Here is a 26,131-nt window from a genome sequence, read left to right on the forward strand (position 1 = left end):
ATTGCGCTAAACACTGAATTTTGTACTAGAATTTATTTTGTTTTACATATGTGTTTTCTTCTTGCATTAAAAAAAATATTTATTTGAGGCGTAGCTTACCAGTTACTTATATACAAGGCGTAAACTTCAGATCCATGCTATTGCAGCATAAGAACTTAATGTACGTACCACGCTAATAAGCTTCAATTAGTCCCGATGTATACTCTTGAATATCAATGGGGCAGCTTCTCTTTGTTATAAATGGTATTCATATTCTGTAATAAGCACATGCACAATTTACTTGAGATCAAACGTGCGTCACGTAACTGCTTTTTAAGACACATTTTTCTGAAAGCGTTGAATTCAGAGAAGAGCCATGTACTACGTCTCCACTAAAAGCTTTTTTTTTTTCTTTTATTTTATCAAGAAACTTAAGTACGCAGTGCCGAATGACCAGGCTTCGTAGAAATATCGCCGTATTGGTCCTGACTAGATGGAAGAGTTGCAGATCTCATTCTAACCGGTATCTTGCTCAAAAGATATAAGTGATTTTCTGAAACTTTCAATTTGAAAGGGGCGCGATCTCAGAAGTTTTAGTCATTCCGACCAATGTGATTGTGGCGTCGTTTACCCCAATTTTACCACAAAAAGTTTTCAAAAGCGGCTTTGAACTTTCAAATAAAACAAGGGTGCGTTATGAACCTTTGGCATTTGCCTCGGATCGCTGGCGCTACTTTTATGCGGTAACTGAGCATTCGATGATGCGTAAGTTATTTTGGCAACCAGAAATAGACTACATATTTGGAGGGGCACCTTGTACTTGATTCTAAATCAGAGAAGAATGGAAGGGAGGGTGACAAACACACACGTCTCAAACGAAGCTCAATATATTTTTTTCGCTATAATTGTTTGCCGGGGTGGGAGGACACTACTCCGTTAAGTGAGAAGAAAAAAATTACAAAACTTGCTTTTCAAGAGGCGGTTACGATTCGCTCTTTATAAAATGGTATTATTCGCATTCAGCTATAACGGATGCGGTGATGCGGAAGTTTTTAATTTTGAAAGTGGTAAAAAGGAGGACATGGAAGGCATTGTGTAAATCTTGAGGTTACACTTGACATTGACAGGGCTCTTGTTTGAGATGTGTGGGTTTTGTACAATTGGCTGTGTTATGCAGGGCGTGTCGTCGGCTGAGTGAACCTGCGCAATCTCGGTAAATATTATGTGAGTGGGTCGTCCGTTCGTCTCCCGTTTAGAATCATGTTTAGCGTTAACCTGCTCGCCTGTTTAATAACTCTGCCTTGTAACAAATTGTACCAGAATATATACAATGTATTTTATGTCCCTTTTATCCTCAACCCCATATGTCCAATAATTTAACAGATCTATGTTATATTCTACAGTAAAAAAAGTCTTTTGCGAAGTTCTTTGACGCACAGCTCGTTGACGCAAGTGTTGATGGTTTTCAATCGTTCTGCTTTTGTTTCAAGTGTATTGAAGGGCATTAGACGAAACAACTGCGATGTTTTCTGATATTTTTATTTTATAAAATCACCGGTATTTTAATCATGCGTACAATGTAACGCACTGGACTTCAAAACTGCATTCCATTTTTTTATTGAGATTTGAATGTGAGTTTTATAGCTGAAGGTTGAGCATTCATCTTGGCATAGGCTAAAAAAGGATTATCCGTGGCTAACAATGGCGCTGTTAATGGTTATGTGTGTACCACGCTTCTCAAACCTTGGTCGCGTAATTAAAAAAAAAGTATTTAAAACACTTAAGTACGACGATGCTTTAAAAATGCATGCTATTTAGTTCCCGTTTAACATGACGCGAATATAGTCCAGTCAAAGTACGTATTAAAATGCTTTATTTTACCATGATCTGCCTAAGCGTACTAACGATGCTGTTACATCATGGTGGTCTATTGTAAAGACCTACCCCCCGCTAAGAACATAACATCTAAGACGTCTCTACAATTAAAGGCACTAAAACAAAATGTGTGTAAATAATCATGTCGTTTAATACACAAGACTGTATCAGAAATAGAAAAATATCGTTTAGTCGAAGGAACAGACACAGAAGGTGCTTTCGACCACAAGTTTTTTTCTCATTCTGCACACGTTTTAGGTGTTAAACGACAAGATTAGCTACCACCAGCTCACCTACGCCCTAAAAGTATTTATATTTTGTCTTTAAATTTTCGAAGCTTTGGCGCAAAGTTCCGTGAAATTTGCAGTGTTATTGTTAGGAAGCCCATATATTTCTATGAAATCGGTGCTACACCCGAAGCTTTGTTTACTTGCCTAATCAGCTCAAAAAGTAAAAAAAAAAATAAAATGGCTAAAGTACATACGAGGTGCTTATGATGTGGCTGTGTAGTTCATTAGATATTCCTTTTCATGCTGCTGCATTGTGGGGGCTTGGTGCTAGTGAAGCTGGTTTTAAAAAAAATTGTCTTTTTTCACCTAAGAGTTTTTGCTTTTTGTTAGAAAAGACAAAATATAAGATAACTTGGCGATGGCTTATTTAATAACAGATAAGAAAACATCTAGAAACATATCCAAGAAAATTCGTAACTAGTGATCTAGGCGTTACGAAAGAAGCGACATACATTACTCGTCACTTGAAAATAATAGGAAAATGTTACCAACCTACGTTCTCTTAAAATAAAAGAAACGACTTACCGTTAATCTTGCAGTTAAAGATTTATTTTTGCGTTACTTCGTTTTTATGAAGACAGCGTTTGAGACGAAGAGCGTGGGCATTATTTTTTTTTTTTTTTTTAATTGGGATTGTTTGCGTGATGAAGGGAGCAGCAAAATGTTGAAGGCATATGAAATGAATACAAGAATACTACCTAAAACCCAAAACACTAAAAACATTACATCTTGTTTATGTTTTGGAAAAATATAACGAGTAACGTAACTAGTTCATCCATTACTCAAAATAGGTAACATGAGTACGTTACAGTTACTATATTGTAAAGTAACGAGTGCTTTACTGCGTTACAAAAAGTACCGCTTCACTCGTAACGGCCTGATTTGTAACGTGTTACGGCCAACACTGGTCCGAACTCGTGTGTTATATAACAACGGTTATTATTTATTTGTAACGACGGTTATTACTTATTAACCCACCTTCTAGTCCTGGCATAGTACTAAGGGACACGCATGGAGAGGAGGTGCCAAGTGACGTGTGTTCCTTTTTGTTTAATGATGTGTTTGTTCGATATTTTTCATGTACGGTAACCTCAGACTGTCCGGTATTTAGAACTTATGATTTTTTTTGCCCACGTTTCCTGTTATCATAGACTCCGAAGGTATATGTAACATTATTGAAAACCTTAAAACCAATACGACAGCAGGCATTGATAATATTAATGTTAAGTTTCTTTTAAAAAAAAACACTAATACGTACTTATGCGTTATCTTATCTAAATTATTTTTGCAATCACTTGAACAGGGAGAATTACCAAAGGATCGGATGGTAGGGAAGGTGATCCCTCTCCACATAGGGAGCGATAAGCATAACCGTTTAAACTTTCGTCCCATTTCTTTAACGAGCATTCCTTGTAAAATCCTGGAACACATAATTTACACCATTTTCAATTCTCTAGACTCAAACTCCCTTTTTAACTCAGCGCAACATGGATTTTGAAGGTTTTGTCCATGTGAAACTCAACTCCTAACCTTGACTCATGACCTTCACGTAACACTTGACCGGGGCTCCAGGACTGACTGCATATTTCTCGATTTCTCAAAAGCTGTCGACGAGGTTCCTCACGCGCTGCTACTTCATAAACTCTGTAAACTTGACATAGATCCTAATATAATCGCTTGGATAGAATCGTTTCTATCAGACCGTTACGAATTGTTTCACGCTAACGGAACTAATTCTTCAACCTCACGTGTCAAATCCGGTGTCCCGCAAGGTTCCGTATTAGATCCACTATTATTGCTTGCATATATTAACGCTCTTCCAACGCATGTATCCTCTTCTATTAGCCTATTCGCTGATGACTGTGTCATTTATAAAGAATCATTAACGACTCCGACATATCTGCTCTTCAGACCGATATTAAAAATGTCATCCGCTGGTGCGATGATGGGCTTATGGAACTTAACACCTTTAAATGTAAATTCATGAGAGTATCCCGTCAAAATAACACTTGTCCCCTCTACTGTACTAATAACTCGACCTTACTTTCTGTGTCAACCAATAAATATCTCGGTGTTCATATAACTTACGACCTCTCCTGGAACATCCATGTCGAATATATCACTAACAACGCTAATCGCTTATTAGGCTATCTCAGAAGAAGCTTTTTCCTTGCCCCTCTGTCACTTAAACTTCTCCTGTATAAAACTTTAGTTCGCACCAAACTTGAGTATGCAGGCTCTATCTAGAATCCTGGCGTATCCCTAGCATCATCCATTGAATCCATTCAAAATCGCTCCGCACGTTTTATACTTTCTTACTACCAGTGTACAGCCAGCGCCACCTCCATGAAAGCGTCTCTATTTTTGCCCAACCTCTCCTTTCGTAGAAAAATAGCTCGCCTCTGCTTATTTCACAAAATTTATTACTCTAACCCAGCACTTTGAACCTCATTATTTTGAGAACCATCATACATATCACCGCGCACCGATCATCCACTAAAAGTAGGTATCCCCTACTGCATCACCTCCACCTTTTATGCCTCCTTCCTACCCCTGACCTCCGACGACTGCAATCGCCTTCCCGCATCTGTAGTCCTACTTACTGACGCTGCTGCTTTTAAAACGACCATAACTAATGTTCTTAATAATGTTCCACAGCGATTGTGTACCTTGTGTTTTGTTTTTTGCGCTTTGTTTTCACTGTTCACTTTAAATTGATGTAAAATTCCACTCCTATATGTAATGCCTTCGGGCCCTGAGAGTATAATAAAAAAAAATCGAAAACGGAAACTTTCATTGAATCTCTCTAACCACTGAAAAAATAAAGAAAAAAAGGTAGCTTATCGGCACAAACCTCCAAGGCTTCCATGGCGAAGCATTGACGTTGCTGTGCTTTTCGTTGTATTTTATTACTTTGGCGCGTCTGCTTTGACCCTGAGCGCCACGTCAGCTACCATGACGAAGCATCTGCGTTGTTTTTCTTTTCTTTGTGTTTTAATTTTGATGACGTGTTTGATAACGTGTTTGATGACTTTTTTGTATGTTCGGGCACCACGCCGCAGGCTTTTCGAGTAAAGGGGCAAGTAAGGCTTTCTCCTTAATAAAGGCGGAATGTGCACTACAAATTGTGGTAACACATTTCATCTCTAATGTTATATTTATTAAATTGTGATTCACTCATATGCCATATATGATCCCATTCTTACTCAGGGGCATTGTTAAGCCGTCCCTATATATTGTCCTCCATGCCTTCATTACATAGACATATATGCGTTCAGAGAAAGGCCTAACTTGCCGCAAGCTTGGCGATTCTAAGGGGCTAAAATGTTCATAATACGGTTTTGCTCCAATGCGGTGGTTAGTGCCATAGAACTTTTCTTAGGGGTTTTTATGGCTTCCTTCTGGCTCAATAAATATTCAAAGTGCCAGATTTGAGCAAAAGATGCCATGTATGAACTACGGCTGGTCAATTGATCGATTAACCTACCGATTATTCGAGGAATGCTTTAAACGCAAGTAATTTTCACCGGTATTTCTGTAAAATTTGAAGCAATAAAATAAGGTAAAATATAAATGAGTTCGCTACCGGGCTGTGGACGAGAACATCTTTATAAAGAGAAACGTTTGGTTAAATCCTTTAAAGTTGATTCAAATTCGAAATTTTATGTTACACCGGTAATAGCGTATTCATCCAGTTCGACATAAAACTATTCTTTTTAACTTTTTTGCGCGTGAAAAACAGATAAACCCGATTATTCAATTAGTTAATCGTTTAATAATTGACGACTAATCGAATTAAGTTTTCAACTGAAGCCCAGCCTTAGTTTGAACCGAAACAAAAGCAGCAATGAAGCCCAAATCTGGCACTTGTTTGGTGATTCAAACTGAAAGTTTCTTTATGCAAAACAAACAAACAGAAGCAAAGCCTAACTGAGGCACTTCACCGATTTACTTCCAAAGATGACAGATGTCTGCGATACTACCAATAGTGACCTCTAGCTTTTGGCGCATGTTAGGCAAATTGGGGCCAAGATACCCAGAGTCTGGCCAAAGAAGGTCAAGTTTGGCTATACATTGGCTCATGGCTCATTCAGGCATTTGAAGTCCTCAAACTGACGGGAAAAAACAAATTTCGCCGAAAACACGGTGCTGTTTGGGAATAAGCCACCAACTTCCATATCTAAAAGCAAGAGGGTCTCTAATATTGAGGTAAAATTAATAAAATAGAGAAAAGGACGCCAGGCTAAGAAACTTTGGGGAAAGTACTTCAGGATATCTATCAATTTACAAGTGGAGGGGAAAATAACGTTTAAAATATATTGGAAGTGATATTAAAACCACCGGACATGTCAAATTCATCTTAGTTTACGAACAAAACGTGAGGGCGCAAAAGAGCTGGTATAGTTTTATAATTATAGAATTACCTGCGACTGCGGTGACGACAAAAAAGACAGAAATAAAAAAAAAGTTATCTCAAACATAGTTGAAATGTTTTGCGTCAACGTCCATTTATGTGTGGTCTGAAGAAGAAAGGTGAAATGTTACAAAATGCTGTAATGTACAGTTATTCTTTGTTTTTAGGGGCTATAGCTATGATCAATCTGTATTTCGAATTCTGCTGCGCAATAGACTAAATCAGACTAATACAAACAAACCCTACAGCCTTGGTTTTCAAATGGTTCAGGAAAACAGTTATTTAATTCGCTCTGAATGACCCTTAAAGACCAAAGTATCATAATTTTTGTTGTTTTTTTCAAAAACATGGCAATACCAGGAGGCTAAAAGTGCGCGTAAATTAAAACGTACACGCTACCGTATAGAGGAGGTTCATTTTTTTGCCGCTTCCATTATTCTAGTCTTGAGTGAAAGGCTCCAGTTTTGAACATATAAGAAGAAAATATTTTTAAGAAGCAACATTCTTTATCAGGCCATCGTCTCGCAACTCACAACACTGAACTTGAGTTTTAGATGCAGTGCGAGTATTGCTGAAAAAGATAAACACGGGGTGCGTAATTGAAAATCAATATTTCAATATTAAGATCATTATTTTGGGCCAAAAAAATAAAGCTCGACAAAAACAAAAGCAAAACGATGTAAACTACGCTCTAGCAGATACTAACTTCTGGTAAGCGTGCCGGCATTAGGGCATTCGATGACTTCCATTACTAACTGGTTCCGGAAATAGATTTACGCTCTCGTCAGAATTGGAAGCTGGAGCTGATTGTCCTAAAACATCTGATAAGCACATTAGCGGTACCGCGCATCGCACAGAGATTAATTGAAAATCAATGCAACGCCTTTCTTTGTTTCGTTTTCTATCCCAAGAAAATCTGCTTAGTACCAGATTGAAAAATAAATTTGTTTATTTTGAAGTTTTGTTGTTCCTGCCAGTAACAGCTTCAATTATTTTGCAGTGACAGAGATAGCGGAAAGCATCCGAAATTACAGTGCCCTTGTGTTTTTATTAAATCTTCAGTCAAGTTTCGAGAATTCAGAAGTGTGATTAGGAGTTCTTGCCGCTTTTGTTTGTGTACCATTGCGACTTAATAATTCTACATTATATGTAGGTACGAAACAAGCGCGCAGCATTATTCAATACATAAAAAATTTCACTGCCTGGCACACCATTTAGACAACAGAAAATTAGACGTTACCACCAAGGACGGAAATAGATACACTAATATCTTCGTTTTTGCTGGCTCACAGCCAAAAGTAAACACGGACATTTACTGTTAGCAGTTTTTCAGGTTCGCGTCACTTAGCGTTCCTTACTTGCACAAGAGGTTTGAAGAAGGTTGCTTCTGATCAGTATACTAAGGATGCAAATTATATCTGCAATTTTACGTTTTATTTTTCTTGCTGTTACTGTAGATGTCACATCATCGAATGCATACAGTTTAAATACTTCTTGAAAACCCCAGAGGAAACAAATATCACTATCCGCAATATTCTTGCTCAGATACAATTCTATTTCACTTGAAGTGCGATCATGAATAGCCCCGGGCTAAAGCGTCCGGCTCTAAAAAGAGGTAAGGGCTCAGTTGACAGAAATCCCTTGGGAAATGAGACGAAAAGAATTGTTGCCGCTTAAAACTACTAGCATCCACAATCTTTTCTTTGTCTTCATTTGAGAAAGGCTTCACGAACAATAACCGCTCGTATCGAATGAGGACACCACCTGAAACACATCCGATGGATTGTCGAACATACTCAAGAAAAGATGGGGTTCAAACAATAAGTATAATAAAATGCACCGTCGGGAAACTGATCCCCGGGCAATAAAAATATAGACTTGGAGGAAATACAGGCAACAACATAAACTTAAAACCTGGTCTGGACAACATTCCCTCCGGGATCGGCTTCTTTTTTTATTATTTTTTTCCGAGAACCAAGTATTGCGGTGATCTCTTAATGCAGCCTCCATGTACGCCCAAAGAGAGGACGATGGGCTCGATTGGATTGCGATACCCTCTCTTCATATTGCGTCCTGGTTTTTCTTCGCTCTCATATTTTTTTTTTTGGCCGGTCTCACGTGTATACTTGACTCAATCCCGCCGCGATTACGTTCGCAGGTATTTATTTCCTGAACATCCTCGCTGCTGCTGCTGCTGCTGCTGCTGCGGGTGTTGTTTATGATGGCGGTGTGTTTCAGACGGATGGTAAACAAGCCGGTGAGAAAAATCGAGAATTAGTTTCCGGTTGACCGAATGAGAGAGTCCCCTGAGTGCTTCGGGGAAGCCGCGCCGGTGTAAGCCGGAAATAAGCGATAGCGGTATCGAGGCAAACAAAGTTTATTTTTTTTGTATTTTTTACGACGCCGACCTGTAAATAGTTCTTGATTGAAATAAGGAATGTAATGTTATTTAAAAAGACGCACAGTTTTCTGTGTTAACTATGATTATTTTAAGTTCTTCATATATGTACGACAAAGTATATCGATATATTGTACCGCCTTTTGATTAAACGAGAAAAAAAATAATTCAATTCAGTTTTGGCTGTAGTGCTGATTGGAAACCGCGAATAACACAAACACCCAAAGTAGCATTGAAAGTGTCTTTTTACATTAAAACAGTGTGAATGAATAAATTTGCATCCAATCCTTGACTGCGCTATCAGGCGCGACACTTAATACATCATTGTTGCGTTGTCTAGTAGGCATTTTTTTTAAACAATTGCATATGTAGTTAACAGTTACGTGCTTGTGTTAATACATCGCGTGGAAAACGAACTTGCAATGCGCATATCGTAATCACAAAAAATACACAAAATATTCTGAACGATGGAAGTAAGCCAATGTTTTTGATGACCATTCCCAAAAATTCAACATTTACTAGTAACGTTTTAACTAGTGAACAATTGTTGCACATTTTATGATGATTGAACGCTTATAAGGAAGCACGATCTTGTCATGATCGCGTATTCGAGGAAACTGAGACAGACTACGAAACCAATAGGAGCAACCAGCATTCACACTTTTCTCTAAATTTCTCCCCAAATTCAATACTATTACTTTTTTTTTTTGTTTTATCAAAACCTAGCTATGTCAGATTTCAGCTAATCCGCTAGCGTAACACTGACACAAAATAAATCCCTTTATTTTGTGTCAAACTTCATCGCCACTATTAAGGAACTATCTTAAAATTAGCCGACTGTGAAGCCAGAAACAAACTCTAGAAAAAAATGTTGGGGTACCTTCTTTCTACATACGTCACAACTAAGACAAAGCTCGGTCCACTCTAGTCAAGAATCAGAACCCCTACTTCAACTATTGAAACATTTGTCACTTCCGGGGCAATAAAACATCTCAAATGAATCAAAATATTTTTAATATAAAATACTGCATACCCTCGCTTCCACATAACAACACTTAGGAGAAAACACGGAAGCATATAACACAACGTAAAATGAAAAAAAATACCCATAAATCAGAACGGACGTGCTCAAACTTTTGGCAGGACGCAAACTCCTACACAAATAGCATAAACGTGAAACGGAAACTGGACGAAAAAGAGGACGTTCAACAACGTTATGGGCAAAATCTAGAGTCGGAACACAAACATCGTACAGTTAAAAAAGATGCCTAAAGATGTTACCAAAACAGAGAAAAAAAACAGAAAAAAACTTCCATAATGGTGAGCCGAAAACGTGCTGAAACGAGAAAGAAAACTATTCACGACAAGAAAAATAAAAGCCGTGAAAAGGAAAAACAAAACATGAGTGCACCTAAAGAAAAGAAGAACCGGCTTGGGGGACAATATCAAAGGAAAAAAAGACAGGGGCAAAACGGAGAGCATCACAGGAAGAAGCCGTGAGCGGAAGAAAACATAAAATAAACATGACCACACGCCGGAATAGTTGGGGAAGGCAGGCCAAACACAACGGTGACTGCGCGCAGTAGAATGGCGCAGGGAGAAGAGACGAACACTTCAACACCAACGAAAGAAAAAGAAATCGCGAGCTTCCAGATCTGAGCCGACGACAAGCGACGACACAGCAACACAAACGAATCAAAGCTATGCGCTACCAGGACAGGGCACGTCTGCACACATACATTAAACAACGCGTGGCGTTTGTAAGGACACTGGTAGGACAAAAAAGCAAAGGAAAAAGCTCTCCTTAAACAAACGAAAAAAGGAACAAAGTCGACTGAACGACGTAACGGACGAGCACGTCAGTAAACGCAAGAGAAAAAGGGAAAGTCCCCAGAGCCTCGAAAACGCGGAATATAAAACCGAAATAAAACCTACACTCGGACGACATGTGGAAAATAGCGATAATGGTGACCTCCCCGGCGAGTCGAAATGGGACATTCTCCGAGTACAATCGACACACGGCGGCGTTACCGCTACATCGGAGCCCCCCTCCCCGGACCGACAAGAAGAACCGTCGACCCGTGCTGCTGCAAGGAGATACCTGCTTAACCAAAAGTTCGGTTTCCACTAGTAGTTGCGTCAAACCGCACAAAGAGAGCCTTTCAACACCATCGTTTATTAACTACGTAGAAACATTCACATTATTCCATAAATATTTAAGACAGTCGTTCACTTTTCGATGTTTTTATTTGGTTCACAACCAATATTGTTCGAATGTTTTTATTAGCTTATCAATAAAAAAAAGGTCAACATGTTTCAGCGTATATATATCTTTTGAAGCAAAGCAAGCACCACATAATTCTTATTCTACGTGAGATTACGCTTATGTGGTGTAGGCCATGAATGACTCATCCAGAGTTAAGGAACATCGCAATACAAATGTACCGCGATAGTATTTCAGGAATACATTTCGTGTCTGTATTTCTGTATCGCGATACATGTTTTTACCAGTATCTGTTCCTATATTGAAATATGTTTGTAATGTTTCTTTGTATCGCGATACAATCAGGATGAAATGTATTTCGTTACATTTCTTGAGAAACACCCCCCCCCCCCCCCCCCAAAAAAAAAAAAAAAAAAGTTTCAGCGAATTTTTTTTTTTTACTTCTGAGGGCACTAGGGTCAAGGATATGTTTGGGCATTGTTACTATGCTGACCATGGTTCCTTCCAATTCTCGAAATTATTTTTCTATGCGTCCTCTTCTCTCCTGAGAAGTGTTGCGTAGTCGGGGACTCGAACCAGGTGGCGTACAAGGAGTGGAGTCAGAGCATCTTCTGCCGCAGGTCCTTAGGTAGAGATTTCTTGAGTCATTGTTTGCTGGCATCTAATGCCCTCTACTAACCACCTGTCTTGCCTTAGCATACACAGTACACCCAGCCGGCAAAGCTGAGTCACATTCCGTTGCAGCACGAGCCTGGCGCTGGTTGACTTGAAATAGTAGGATGACTCATGCATTGAAGTTCAACACAGATTCTAATGCGTCTGGCTGCGCCCGTAATATTGGACGGGTTAAGAATACGTCATCAGCCTACGTGAATGTGACCTGATGGACTGGTGATCCGAGACCCAGGAAGGAGGCCACATGTGGCCTCGCTTTGCCGAACCAGATTTTGCTCACCGGCAACTCGTCTGGAACGCGCTATTTCTCGGAGAGCTTGCACCTGTGCCGGCAATATCAGGTTGCAATACCAGGTCTCTGTTTGGATGATGCTAGGCGAAACTTGAGGACTGCAATCCAGGCGTCGGTGGCGGAGGGTCGGTAGAAAGGACTTTTATAACAGGGGTGCCACTTTATCGTTTTTTCAGCCATAACTGAAGATAAGACACATGTTCCAGGATGCTTCAGATGGGCCACAATTCTCGGAAATCCCAAGTGACACTGCCTGCAAGGTCTTCAACGAGGTAACCTACAACAATATTACGTATTGTCCTTTCATACGGCAGTGTGGTACAGTTTCATGTTCAAGGCTACACCTACAGATAAGGACTACCAGTTCATTCCACCGGGAAGTCATGTAATCAATGTTTACAAGGGCGTCCTTATTGGACAGGGGCGTGGTGAGGTATTGATGGGACTTAGGGTGACATACATTTTATTCAGAGATTGAAGTCTTTTCTCATCCCTCGTCAGACAGACAGGATGTAAGGGAACATCAGCGCTCAGTTTTTGATGGAACGCTTTTTGAGCCCATTGAAGACTCCTCGGTGTCTGAAAGAACTACCTTCAAGGAAAAGTGCCAAGCCTACGGGAAAGTAATTTCTGGATCAAAAACTTCCACTTCAATCTTCAAGCTTCATCTCAGTGGGCGTTTAAAAAAAACGTGAAAAATGTATTCCAGTTTCAGTTTTTCTGTATTTGTATTTCTGCCCTCTCAAAATGTATTCCTGTATTTGTACGTCCGAAAACGTTTGCCCATATTTAAAACGCATTTCCGATAAGTATCCCGATACAATTTTAGGGATATTTGTTTTGTATCACTATTATAGCTACTATTTCAGTGTATCCCAGTATTTGTTTTTCCAAATACATTTTTAGATATTTGTGCCCAACCCTGGACTCATCTATGGTGTTTTAACCAACTTACAAATGTGTTCAGCGTCATACGTATACCACCCATGAATAAATGTATTTCTGAAGATATACAGAAATAGGTCGGAGCAGCCACGGGGAAAGCAACTGGTTCTTGTGATCTGGGTGGTTAGGAGTAGATGCTCCTCAAAGAAGTCGGATTTTTTGATTGCGTCAATGTGTGCACGGCCTTTCAACCCGTGGTTGTCAGAAAAAGTATACATTACTATTAATTTCATCACTTTAGGTTATAAACACAGTCAATGTGATAAATAGAAGGGAAGGCGTGCTGTGTGGTGTTGTAATATTTGCGATTAGGCATTCGAAAATAAATCTCTCGCATTCCTGTCATTGAATGGCATCATTTATTATTCTCTAGTTTATTACTTTTTTTTTTGTAACCATAAGCGGCAGTTATCTTTGTTTCGAGAGGCTCAAGCTCTAAAATTGCTATACATAACATACTCACTCGAGCACGAATCTGAAATTCTACAGGGCTGCAAATGATTTCGCGCCAATCTCATAACTGCTCTTTGTTATGGTTTTTTTGAAAATCTAAAATATATGTTGCAGCCCTTGTTTAAAAATTGACTTAAAAGTATGCACATTATTTCGCTGAATTATGCATTTCTTTAAAAAAAATGACTGAAAATTTCGTACAAAATTTCGCAAAATTGTGCATTTATACTTATTTTGCATTCCTGTCACAAAATGGATGTGAGATTTTACGAATGCCATGAAATCAAAATATGAATTAAGGCTATAATTACTGGATCACACATCGTGTCTCTGTTAATAAACGGACTCCGCCAGTGTTGAAAAAACCTGAAATATATTTTATCTCCAATGCACTGAAAACAATAATGTTATAAACATTGAAGGTGTATAAATAATATAGGCAACTTCACCAGATAAAATGACGGTGACATTCTTTAATATTTGCAAGACGCATTTGTGCAGTTGTCAGAAATAAGCGAATAGAACTGCTAAGTGTGGTATCAGTTTTTTTTTCTTTTTTTTAAGGACGTTTTTCTAACGTTTATTGACAGGTATGTTCCCGAGCGTTCAGCGAAAAATCGAAATCATACCCCAATAGGCGATGCGCTATTTTACATTTAAACATCCAGATACATCATGTCAAAAGGTTCAAATCAGTTTTTTTTTTTAAATACGCTGCCTTCCCTTTACCAAGAGCTACGTATCCTCGTGCGTACATTGAAAGATCGTTTCTACGATATCAAAAGGTGTAATTTTCCTAATGGAAACCCCAAAAAATTTTTACGAGTATTAAAAGAAATGAAAATAAAAACAATTAATGAATTTAGTTATAATAAGGTCACACGCACCGATGCACAGAGCATCGCAAGTGAAGTACACCGATTTTTTAATCCGCCTATGCTCTTCATAAATCTGCCATTCCGGAATTTACACATGATCGATCTTCAATAAGTAAGCTGGTAGGTACTGATGTTTGCTTTTCTGACTGTCTTTTTCGACTGGATGTTAAAATGTTATGTTGTCCGGATGGAATCGCTAAAGCCTTTTTACGTAAGTTTGTTGAATGGTGTTTGCAGCGCTATATATAATTTACTTTCGAAGCTTGCACACTAGTTATAAGCACACAAAAAGTGTGTTTCAATCTACACACCTGTATCATTTTTGAGCACAACAGCAAGTTCTGAATACTTTATTTTTATTAAAATTGTTTTTTTTTTATCTCAAGCGTTTTTGCTAAATGATCAGCATAGGTTCCGACACGGATACTCAACAGTAACACAACCTCTTCGCATGGTTCATAAATTCACTTGTATGGTGGACAATACTGTCCAAATGGATGGCATCTTCTTAGACTTAGCGAAGGCTTTTGATTGAGTAACGCACCGGAATTCACAAGGGAAACCTAAACAGCTACTAAAGTGTAATATTAGTTTACAAGGGATGAAATCTTACTTTACGAATTGTCAACAGTGCGTTACCGCTGGTAAGGAAAAATTTGTAGAATTATCCGTTCTTTCAGGAGTGTTCCTGGACTCGATAATCTGTTCTTCGGTTTCATTTTTGGTGTTTGTTTATCAATTATCTGCGTGTTGACAAGTCCTCAGTGCAGTATCACTTTTGTTCTGACATTTTCATTTTCCAAAGTATCATGTTCTATCGATCAGAAATGTTTAGACGACAGTCTTCCTATGATGTATTTCTGATGTGAACAATCGATAATAAATTTAAATGTAAAGAAATTTGTGCAATGACAGTGACACTAAAGACGTGTCCACTTTTGTTTTTCGCTATGCTATCGTTTTTTTATCTTTACCAATTGCCACTTGATGTAAGTATATTGGTGTTATCATTACTTATATTCTAATGGATCATATAACTATGACACTATAAGTACTGCGTAACGAAACCTATAGCCTTTACGCAGGACAATGCATCGTTCTACTTCGGTGACAAAGCTGGTGGCATACACACATTTGATTTTTGTTTTACTGGACTATGCAGATATTATATGAGCTCTACATAGCCAATCATTTATCCTTCAATTCGAAGGCGTTTAAAAACATTATTACTATAGATGTATGCTGTTCACGGCATGGATACGTCTCTCTCATCAGTATATCGTATCTGGGTTGCCCCACATATGCCATCGCAAAAAGGTTAAGCGACTCTTTTTTTCTTTTTCACGTCACAATACATAATACGATCGGCCTGGGGTTATAGAACAACCTGAGGTGCAATAGAAATTGTGTTACAAGGCAAAATACTGTAAAGTATTCCTTGAGTATCAATGGAGAAATTACAATTTCAAATATTCGCTTCTTTGAAGAGTCATCTATGACTGGATTTCTTTGTTTTCTAGCAATGAAAGCATTGGTTCATTCCTTTATTTTGATAGTGTTATTGATAATTCGGTCTTAATTATGTGTGAATAATCAATATGTGAACTGCTATTTTTGAATAAATAGAAGGTGAATCTATATATGTCTCTATTATTTTCTGTCGTTATATTTCCTACTCCCTCACGCCATGGCCGGCAAAAGTCGGCCGGCAGTTCTGTTCAAATAAATTAAGAATATTTTTGTGCAAAATGTTTATTTCGTATTTTTATTTCGTGTAGAGTAAAGCCTTCGCAGTTATCACAAATAAATCTGCATCAATTTTTCCGAAATTTAATTCGCCGAAGGATAGATATGTACAAGTCATACATGCCAGAATTGAATAAAATATACTGACATAAGATGAAAGTTAACCTTGCCGAAGCTCATAATTTACACTACATTAAATACAGCATGTTTATGCTTTACGTGTTACTTATCGGCGGTGAAGTGTTGGTGATTGCCAACTGTGGGTGTCATTTTGAGATAAAATAGACACGTGAAACGAGGGCTTTATCTCAAAGGTGACCTACGGGCCTGCATGATCGCGCAACTCATCGTTATTTTCTACAAAATAAGTAAAGTAAAGCTAAACAAAAACAGTGCTTCATCTGTTACTACAGACCTTACACTACGTTATTAAATTTGCAAAGGATTACGTCGCGATTTATAGCATTTATAAATTACCCTGTGAATACAATTCCATACAGCAATGATGGGATTTAGACAAGGTGTTTGAGCAAAAACGTGCCAGAAATTTAAAAATGCTAGCTTATGTCAAACATGTCAAACCAACGCAGTACTGTTCACAGTCGTATTGAGTAAGTCAAGATAGTTTTGCTATGTCCCAAACTGGATTGTTTTAACAAAAGAAGTAGCAAACATTTAAACGCAATTTACTAGGTGCAAGACCTCTAACACAAGTGTTGTAGAGCGTGTTGAGGAACATGTCATCAGATTTTAGCATCTAATTGTAACTGGTTGCGCATCTAGTTTACGTCGAAAATAATCTCTGGAGAAGGGGAACAAGAGGGACAAAGGTCAAACACAAATATCTAAACACAACTAGGTGACTGGTCCGCGACTGCTAAAATTTGCCTGCTTCTAGTTTCATACCAGGGACCCCTTCATTTCCAGTGAAGCACTCTACCGATTTTTTTGATTATTGTCCAGCTCGCTTGCACCTTCGCATTTAACTCCATTATCAAACATTTTTGTGTCTGTTGCGTCGAAATTTACCTAGTGGTGATTCTACATTTTTTTTAAGCTTTAAATTATTTAGAGCGATATTTTATGGACTGAAAATTGTTGTCCTAATTAGGGTGGTATCTAGTAAATCTTTCTAGCTTTCTCTGAACTCTCAAGTGTTGGACATTTGGAGGCTACCCTTAAAGGGGAACTCCGCCGATTTTTTGGTAGACTTCGATATGGCTCGAAATTTGCAGACCGCGTCAATAACCCTTTCTCAAATGATAACCGAAATGTTTTAAGAAAGAAAATTTTCCGTGAAGTTATCGAATTTTGAAGTTATGCCGGCCGCGAGGGTTCCAGGAGGCGACTCTCTACTGGCAACAATGAAAAATTCTTACTTTTCCCTACCGGCGTGCATCCGATTGTGCAGGCACAAGAGCGACTCGGGAAGTCGTGGCCCGCGAAGTGGCTTACCGGACGCCAGCGACCGAGATAATTTTTCCGCAGCTTAGAGGTTGAAAGTTCCTTTGCAATGGGTAGCAATATGTGCTCCGAGATATATTATAGAAACAGTGCCGGGAGAAAGCTTTTTTTTTTTTACCCTTGTTTTCGTGGGAGAAAAAAAAAGCGTTCCCCGGCAGCAACGGAGGCCAGCCACGTCAAGGTGCTTTTGCGCGAGCTGTGTGCCTAGAAAGCTAGTGTCACGCGAAAAATTTTCACTTTTGCTCGGAATACTTTATAGCCGCGTGCTGCGAGTTGAGTATCCTTCAGCAGCTGGAACAGCTTCAAGAGCGGCAAGCGCAAACTCAAGCTGGCTGTGACCATCCGTCTAAAGAAGGCGCTAATAATATCGAGAAATATAGTACACGATCGATCTAGCACTATAGTCGACATTTTGCACAGTCACATTTGTTATTCACAATTGGATCAGTGATTTGTGTTATTTTTTTATTTTATGAACACTATATTTGTTTCGGACGTCGCATCTAGCTTGGGCAAGTCTCGGAGTTCCACTCACGCGGCCGATGTGTTGACAACAAGAAGTGAGACGCCTAAACAAAGTTCAAGTCTGAATTTAGACATGGCTTTCGACATATTGCTATTCCTGTCTGCTATTACAGAGGTTTATGGAGCAGGTGTTGAGCTCCATTAAAATACGATAGAGCCTTGCCTGGTTTGTCAAGTGGTTGGCGTGCAATATTCTTTGCAGAAAAAGTGGCGAAAACGTCTTTAATTGATTCTATTGTGGAGAAATTTTATAAAGGGCTGAAAAGTTGTCTTTTAACCCTGAAAATATTAATATTGTTGAGGGGAAGTCATTCAGATTTTGAGCTGATGAAAACTGTGCTAAACCAGCTTAATTAGAAAAAAATCTTATATAGAATTACCCTTTTCCCAAGTGCTCTCGTGAATGGGTGTTTGGACGCGTTGCATTCTACTCAAAAAGTAAAGAGAAAAAATACGGGTACATACTTTTTTAGCAACTTTTGTTAACTTATTTTAATTAAAAGATTTATGATGCCTTTCTGTACCTCACGCACTACTGCAGCTTGAAGCAAATATTCTTTATTTTGAGATGAACAGTGTGTTTGCGTATTTTATACGCATTCCAAACCAGTCTAATGACCCGTATTCAACACTTCTACAATACCCTCCGGGGAGCAGATATTGATGTTTTTAACCCAAATTTTGTAGCTTTCAAGACTGTTGTAACTAACCCGTGACCATTTTGTTGTGCATCATTACCAAGGCGTCAGTCAAGCTGTTCATGAGCACAGAAATAAAACAAGTGAATGAAAGAATGAATTTCATTGCACCTTCATGTTTGGCATGGTGGTTGCGAAGTTCTTTTAATCGTCATTTTAACACGATCTTCATAACCAGTAACCTGCTTTTTGATCTACACGAATGCAGCTTATTCTAATTTCTATTCTATACATTTTATTGTTTACGAGAATCACAGTCTACATGTGTTAGGTCCCAGCCCAGCACGCTCATGTTCATCGCTTTGGAAGGCGAACAATGTACGCGCCACACACACGAACGCTCAAAATGGCATCGACCAGAAGCGCTTTTCAGAAATGGTCTACAAATCTTTTTTCTAAATTACTTAAACAACCCAGGAGCATATTCATGCCACATGAGTAGTTAGTTACACGTGCTTATGCCTGCAACAGCAACTTTTCAAAAGAAGATCTAAAACAAACGGCAGGTTCCTTCAGGTCATACGAACATGTGAAGCATCTGTGCCCACATTCCGAGCATTTTCCGCAGTGTTTGGGCAATTCGTCAAAAAATGTATTGCGTGTCTCTTCGACCTTTCTTCGCTAGCCATCTTCTAATCAAATGAGAACGGGTTTACTGGCGATATTACGAAACTAGCGAGCCGCGGCTTGAGCGTAGAGAGTTGCAAAAACGGTTTTATGAAAATTCCAATGGCTTCCGTTTTTCCTTTTTTTTTTTACTTTCTTATAGTTAGGCACGTAGGCCAAGGCCATACTTTGTGCAAATATAGATAATTATCAGCTTCAAACAGCACGAACAGCCAGGTTCTTTTGCCGTTAGACGCGACAAAGGCGGGCGCGAGCGCACGCGATTGCCAGCCGCGCGCCTCGCTACACACAAGTGACGTCACGCATGGGCGGCGGGGAAAACTGGGGAAAAAATAGACAGAACGATGTTTCGGTTCGGCAGCAAACAAAATATCACTTTTTTAATTAACTAGAGTGAATCTGGGAGAACGACATAGGATTTCGGAATCAGGAAGCCATCCGTATTCAGATTATGCCTTTGAATTAGGTAGCCTCAAAAATCGGCGGAGTTCCCCTTTAAGGAATCGACAAGATGCAAGGTTTCCCAACAGAGTCTACACATTTTGTGTTAGAAGGTTTACGTATAAATTAGTATTTAAAATGGTAACCAATTCACCTGTGCTAATTGTTGTGTTTGACATATCGCAGCAAATAATTTACTGGCTTTATATAAATGTGAACGACACTGCCTTGTTTTCATATGGATAGAGGGCACACACTTTCTCTGACTACTGAAACAATTTATCTCAAAGACAGTATGTACGTTGTGCGGACAAGTTTTATTGATTTGCACATCAAGTGTATTGATCTCCAACTCAGTAAAACTTTTGAGCGGAAAATATACCGAATCTTTTTACAATATGCCTAACCCGATAGTTTGTATCAAGATTCTAGACACAAGCACCACGGTTAGATATATTGTACTTTACGAAAACTTGTCTATTTTAAGTTTTGAATGGCTTTGCTTACACCTTTCTGGGAGTGGAAGGTGATCCATTTGAAAATATCTCAACATTCACACTACTAAAACGCAAGATTACGCCAAACGCAATTATATAAATTACAAAAATGAAATGATGAAGAAAAGCGTTCTTTGGACAGATTTTAGCCAAAAACAAAATATTTTCGCGTTTTCTATATATTATAACTGAAGTTAAGCGATGAAAAAACACCATTCGTTCATAACTGACAACTCTGTTTTAGACTTATATGTAGAAGCCGTGTTTATGGACCTCCTTTGATAAAATAGCTGAATGTATAACTAAAATAGATAGGCTTTTTCTTTTTAATCAAACTTTAAACGTTTTCATTATTGTTTAGACTAATCTTTTGAACAAACCTGCATTCAATGCGATTTAATCGTGGAATCTTCGCTTCTGCGGGACCATTATATATCGGCTACGCGTTCTGCGAACAAAATGGACGCCAATTTCACTGAAGTGTATTTTTTCGACAAGTGCCAATAAAACACTTAGTTCCACGGTCGCCAAACCTTAAAAAAAACCGCTCCTTCTCCGGTTCACATAAAGACGCACTCGACTCGCTACCACTCCATTTAAGTTCCGCCCCAGAACACAAAGCTTAAGTGACGTGTCAGATCGGCCATCAAACTCGAAGACGAGCCCCCTTCGGCGAGACGCCAAAGCTCCCAGTCCGGGATTCGCGGAGCGTGAGCCCCAAAAACCGTCTTGAGAGGAAAGTTACAAGCCCCTCTTGTCTCCCCCTTTCACAACGACAGGCGGGATCTATCGACAGTGCCAACACGAGCGCCAAGGCCCCCGGGCGCTCAACGTCGAGCTCCGGGAGGGTCTCAACCTCGGGACTTCGATCGCCTAGAGAGGTCTGCGCGCTTCGACTACTTCGACTCAAGAGGAAAGGAATGGAGAAAATCATATAAAAATAAATAAAATGGAATGAAACAGGCGGGTGCGCCATTGGAAATCGACAGTGCAGCTCGGAGCGAACTCGTCGGCAAAAAGAAGTCGTCTACGCGAGATCGGCTGGGTGGGGCCGGCCTCGCCTCCGGAATGTCGGCCACGTCGTCCTTTCGACTGAGCGAGACCCGGCAGCGCCGCCGATTCGCAGGCGTCCAGTGCAAGCAGCGGGCTCGGCCCGGAGTCCTTCTCATTAGGGCGCGGCGCGGCTTGAAAGGAGGCCGAATTAGCTGCTGCAGGAGCGGAGTCTAATAATGAGAATGGGTCCAAATTGCCCCGCGACTCTTCTTCCGCCTCCAATCCAATCTGATAAGGTTGTCGCGCCCTGGCGCCGATGGGGAGATGGCTAACGCGCGTCGCCCGCTTCTGGTACCGGCGCTCGGGAGCTGCTGTTTTCGTGCTCGAGGCTTTCATGGTGGAGCACACCACCCGGAACAAACTGGCCGATAACGGTTCTAAAGTAGCAAGGGCCGCGTTTTTGTCTTGTCCTAAAAAAAAAGAGTGGTTATCCTGCACCCCCTCGAAAATGTGTTCGAATATTTAAATTAGCTCGCGATGTCAATAATAAGGAATATAGACTTCGACAACCTGTATCGCAGTGGGTTGTAATATAGGGTTCTAGAAAGCAGAATAAATCTACGTACAAACATAGTCAACAGAAATAAGGGAGGTTTACGTGAAAGCTATTTATGTGAGTTTTGAGCCTCAAATCAGGATTATGAGGAATAATTATAAACTGATGAAGCTTTCACAAATATCTTATACGACGCGTACAATATGTTTTTCGGGTCTTAGGTACGATAAGTTTTCGTCTCATTATTGATATAAGTTGATTCCATGGATGCTTGCAATACGCGATTCTACTTGAGATCATCGCACAGTTGACTGAAAAAAATAGACGCACTAATTCATGGTGTAAATTTGAAATAATATTTGGTACTTAAATTGAAGTCCATACGTCGAAAAACAAGAAACAAAGATAAAATTACAATAAGCCGCCAACCTGAAGATAATATAAAGCTATTGGAGCATATGTAAGTGTTGCAGCTGCTTTGAAGTTGTTGTTATTTGCGCGTTGCAGTGAAACTGTTCAAGATATATTGTTACGAGTGACAGGCAGAAATTCTATTAAGGCAGTAGAAAACTGAGCGATTTAATAGGGACAACTTCTGTTCAAACAAAAGCAGAGGTACAGCCATCGCGGGCGTCGAAGGCAGTGTGACAAATGGGTCTAGCGCTGGCGAAAGACTGATCTACGCGATGCGACGTAGCTTCGCTTTAGAATTCTCTGGAAGCGTACCGTTCGTTTTACCTTAAGTGCAGACGCAGCCGGCGCTACACGTTGAGAGGACAATCAGACTGCATAAAATGCACACCACTATGGTGTTCGTCCTATATCAGTACCTGTTTTGTTCTCTTTGAACCAATAAAAACACAGCAATACCGGGTGATTTGCGTTTTTGACACTGATTGATTGGTACAATACCTCGTAGAGACGGCTGCGTCTGAACTCTAGCTCAAGCGAAAGGAAAGAGCATTCGACCTCGAATGTTATGGAACTATACATTGTAAGTATGAACAATCTACATGTATCTCAAACATTCAAGAATCCCTTCTAGGGAAATACAAGAACAACACGCGAAAGCAGGAATCGAACCTAGGCTGATAGCTTGGGAGCCAAGCAGACTGGCAACGTAGCTACGCCTACTTTTTTTTGTTTTATTACCAATTTCTACGTGGACATATGACCCACACAAGTTAAATAAAAACATATATAAATAAACGATGATCTGCCTCTAGCCCGACTCAAATTAAAGGGGGGGGGGGGGGGAGGGGTTAAAAATATTTTAAGCTTTTGAGTTTTGGCAGTCACTCGGGGATGGGAACTCTAGTTTTGTACATATACACCAAGTCTCATACCGTGTGCGCACAATGTCGTCTTATTTACTATATGTTTACATCGCCGTGTCTCACAGGTATACGACTTCTCAAGATGCTGTGAAAACCAACGAGTATCATCATATCTAGAAGGGTTGTGCCGTTTTGAAGTGCAACTAAATATCTATTAAAGTCGGGGGTTACAGGTAGTTATTTTTTTTTGGTCCGACTTTGCCATAAAATCAATTGTCCCGATCAACAGAATGATATTTGCAGCAAAAAGCACAAAACAAAATTTGCCAAGTGGGCTTCAGGAGTCGTATACGAAATTTTCCTGTCATGCGGCGATGTGTACATTGGCCAGACGGTCAGATGTGTGAATGACCGCGCCCGCCAGCGCTGCCACGCGAGCCAGCCCGTCCGGCCATCTCGCCATTCATTGTAATAGATGCCCGTGTACGCCAGTGCTACACAATATTAAGCAGAGAGGTGCACGAGGCGTATGCAATTAGGGAAAAGGGCGTTGAGTGTATAAGTGAAGCGTCACCAGCCCTGTCAAAGAGTGAGTTTGAATATTTGAGAGAAGCATTGCGAGGGACACGCTGATGACTAACAGGGTTCTGGGGCCTATAAATGAATGTACTTTTCAAAATAAACAACAGTTGCGAGTGCGCCTTGTGTCGTTCCACTTCTTTGTCCTTGTCTTTTTTCGAAGCTTTTAATTATTTAAAGAACCATGAACCAACCGGCCCAACTTTCCACTTTGCTCCTTCTTTTAAGTTCTTTGGAAGACATCCCTAAAAACCAGAGCGTCCCAACACTCCGAAGAAGCGTGTTTTACGGTTTCTGGTTTCTTACAGGGAACTAATTGTCTCCACATAGAACAAAGATCTCCTTGCCTTTCAATTCCGTTTTTGCTGAAAGCCTATTTGTATGAAGCTTAAAAAAACAGTTTTGGCTACCAGCTGGGTCTGGATCCTCCTGGCGCGATCTAAAACGTCACGCTCTTCTCTTTCACAGCATCTCAGGTGATAGAAAGGTACGAGGAAAATGGCGTGGTATTGTGGCAGTTGTGCCACAAAGACGACGAAGAGGTCGGCGAGTGCGAGCGCTGAGCTAGGGACACGTGCGGATACCGCGCGAGTCGACATGATGACCAAGGAAGGTTAGCTGTGGCACTCCGAACTGGCACTTGTCGATGTTGATCACGATGCCAAATTCTTGCAGTCGTTCGAAGAACTCAGTCAGGTGGTTCTTGTGATCTTCTGAGTTCCTGCGCGCGATGGGGAGGTCGTGGAGGTATGCCAAGCAGAATGGTAAGCTGCGAACGACCTGATCAATGAATCGTTGCAACGTTTTGGCTGCATTGCGAAGCCCAAACGGCATCATGACAAATTCAAATAGTCCAGACGGAGTGGTGATTGCGGTCTTGGGCACGTCGGCAGGCTCCAGAGAGATCTGGTGGTATGCCTTACGAGATCAATTTTCGAGTAGATGGTCGTACCGTTAAGGAATGCTACGCAGTCCTGAACATTCGGGATGCGGTAACGATCTGGCACTGTTGCCGCGTTAAGAGCGCGGTAGCCTCCACTCGAGCGCCAAGTCGCCGGTCATGTTGGGCACCATATGGAGGGCGGAAAACCAAGGGCTTGAAGACGGACGCAGAATTCCAAGTTGAATGATGTGCTCGAATTCATCACGAGCCATGCGCAGCTTTTCTTGTCCAAGGCGACGTGGTCGGCAATGAACTGGTGGTTTGGTCGTGAGGATATGATGAGTAACATTGTGCTTCGGCACTTTATCGATGTTTCTCGGTTTTGTCAAGTCCGGGTATCTGTCAAGAAGGTGCGCGAACTCACCAGGTGGAGGCTTCACCAAGGTGGGGTTGAGCGCCGGAGCTCGTAATAGGACACCCGGCACGTACATGTGGGTGGTGGCATCGATGAGCCGCCTGTTCGCCATGCGAACAAGGAGGTTAAAATTGCGTAGGAAATTGGCCGCGATGATCGCGTACCCCGCGCCTGCCACCCAGAGCAACCCATTGAAACGGCGCCTCAGACCGAGATCCAGGGTCAGTGATTTTTGTCTGTAAGTGGCAATGAGGGAAGCGTTGACCGCTTGCAGTGAAGATTTACGGGCACGATTCCTGCGGTCGAAGGTAGTAGTCAATATGATGGTTACTTCAGCGCCTACATCGATCGAAAATCGTGTACCAGTGATTCGATCGCTGACATGGAATAGGTGGCTAATGGGTCGGGTCTGGCCACTAGCCGCCGCTGGCGATCAACCCTCCGGTTTTCCTGACCCCAGGAACAGGGAGCACGACAGTGGAGGGCCTCGGATCTGAATTGTTGATGGTAGCGGCAGAGTGTCCGATCCGACCATGAAGATAATGACGTCCTACGAGGGGTGGAGGGAGGAACACTTTGTTGCGAGCGCTCTCGGGAATGACGTCTTGACAAACCGGGTTGTTGACAGGCTTCTAAGTGAAGGTTGGCTACCTCGATAGTCAGCTTCTGCAAGTTCTTGAGAAGTTGGGTAAGTTCCAATGTTACGTCGGGTACTGTTTGTAAGACGTAAATTGTTGGTCCCACAACGTCCATCATCCGGTCGGCTAACTCAACCAGTTCCGCCAGTGCAAGGCGGTGCGCCGCTGCTAGTCCGACTCGGACGGCTCTCGGAGACGTTGCAAAAGTAATTCCCGCAGGATGGCGGCGCCGAGGGACGAAGGTTTGTCACCTAGCAGATGTTGAAGGTGACGTAAGAGCTGCGTCGGTCGCCTGTCGACAAGCTCTTCTGCGTTCAGGAGTTGTTGCAGACGGCGCTGTTCCGAGGCGACGAGCCGGTTGACCAGTGC

At 40.7% G+C, this 26,131-nt stretch overlaps 1 protein-coding gene across 1 annotated transcript in view; it reads right to left on the reverse strand.

Moving 5' to 3' along the window:
- The window catches only part of LOC8025279, a 105,909-nt gene that overhangs the window by 26,471 nt on the left and 53,307 nt on the right, over nt 1-26,131 (reverse strand). The window lies entirely within an intron of this gene.

This window comes from Ixodes scapularis, unplaced genomic scaffold (assembly GCF_016920785.2).
Source record: "Ixodes scapularis isolate PalLabHiFi unplaced genomic scaffold, ASM1692078v2 PGA_scaffold0__279_contigs__length_252992795, whole genome shotgun sequence".
NCBI classification, from domain to species: domain Eukaryota; kingdom Metazoa; phylum Arthropoda; class Arachnida; order Ixodida; family Ixodidae; genus Ixodes; species Ixodes scapularis.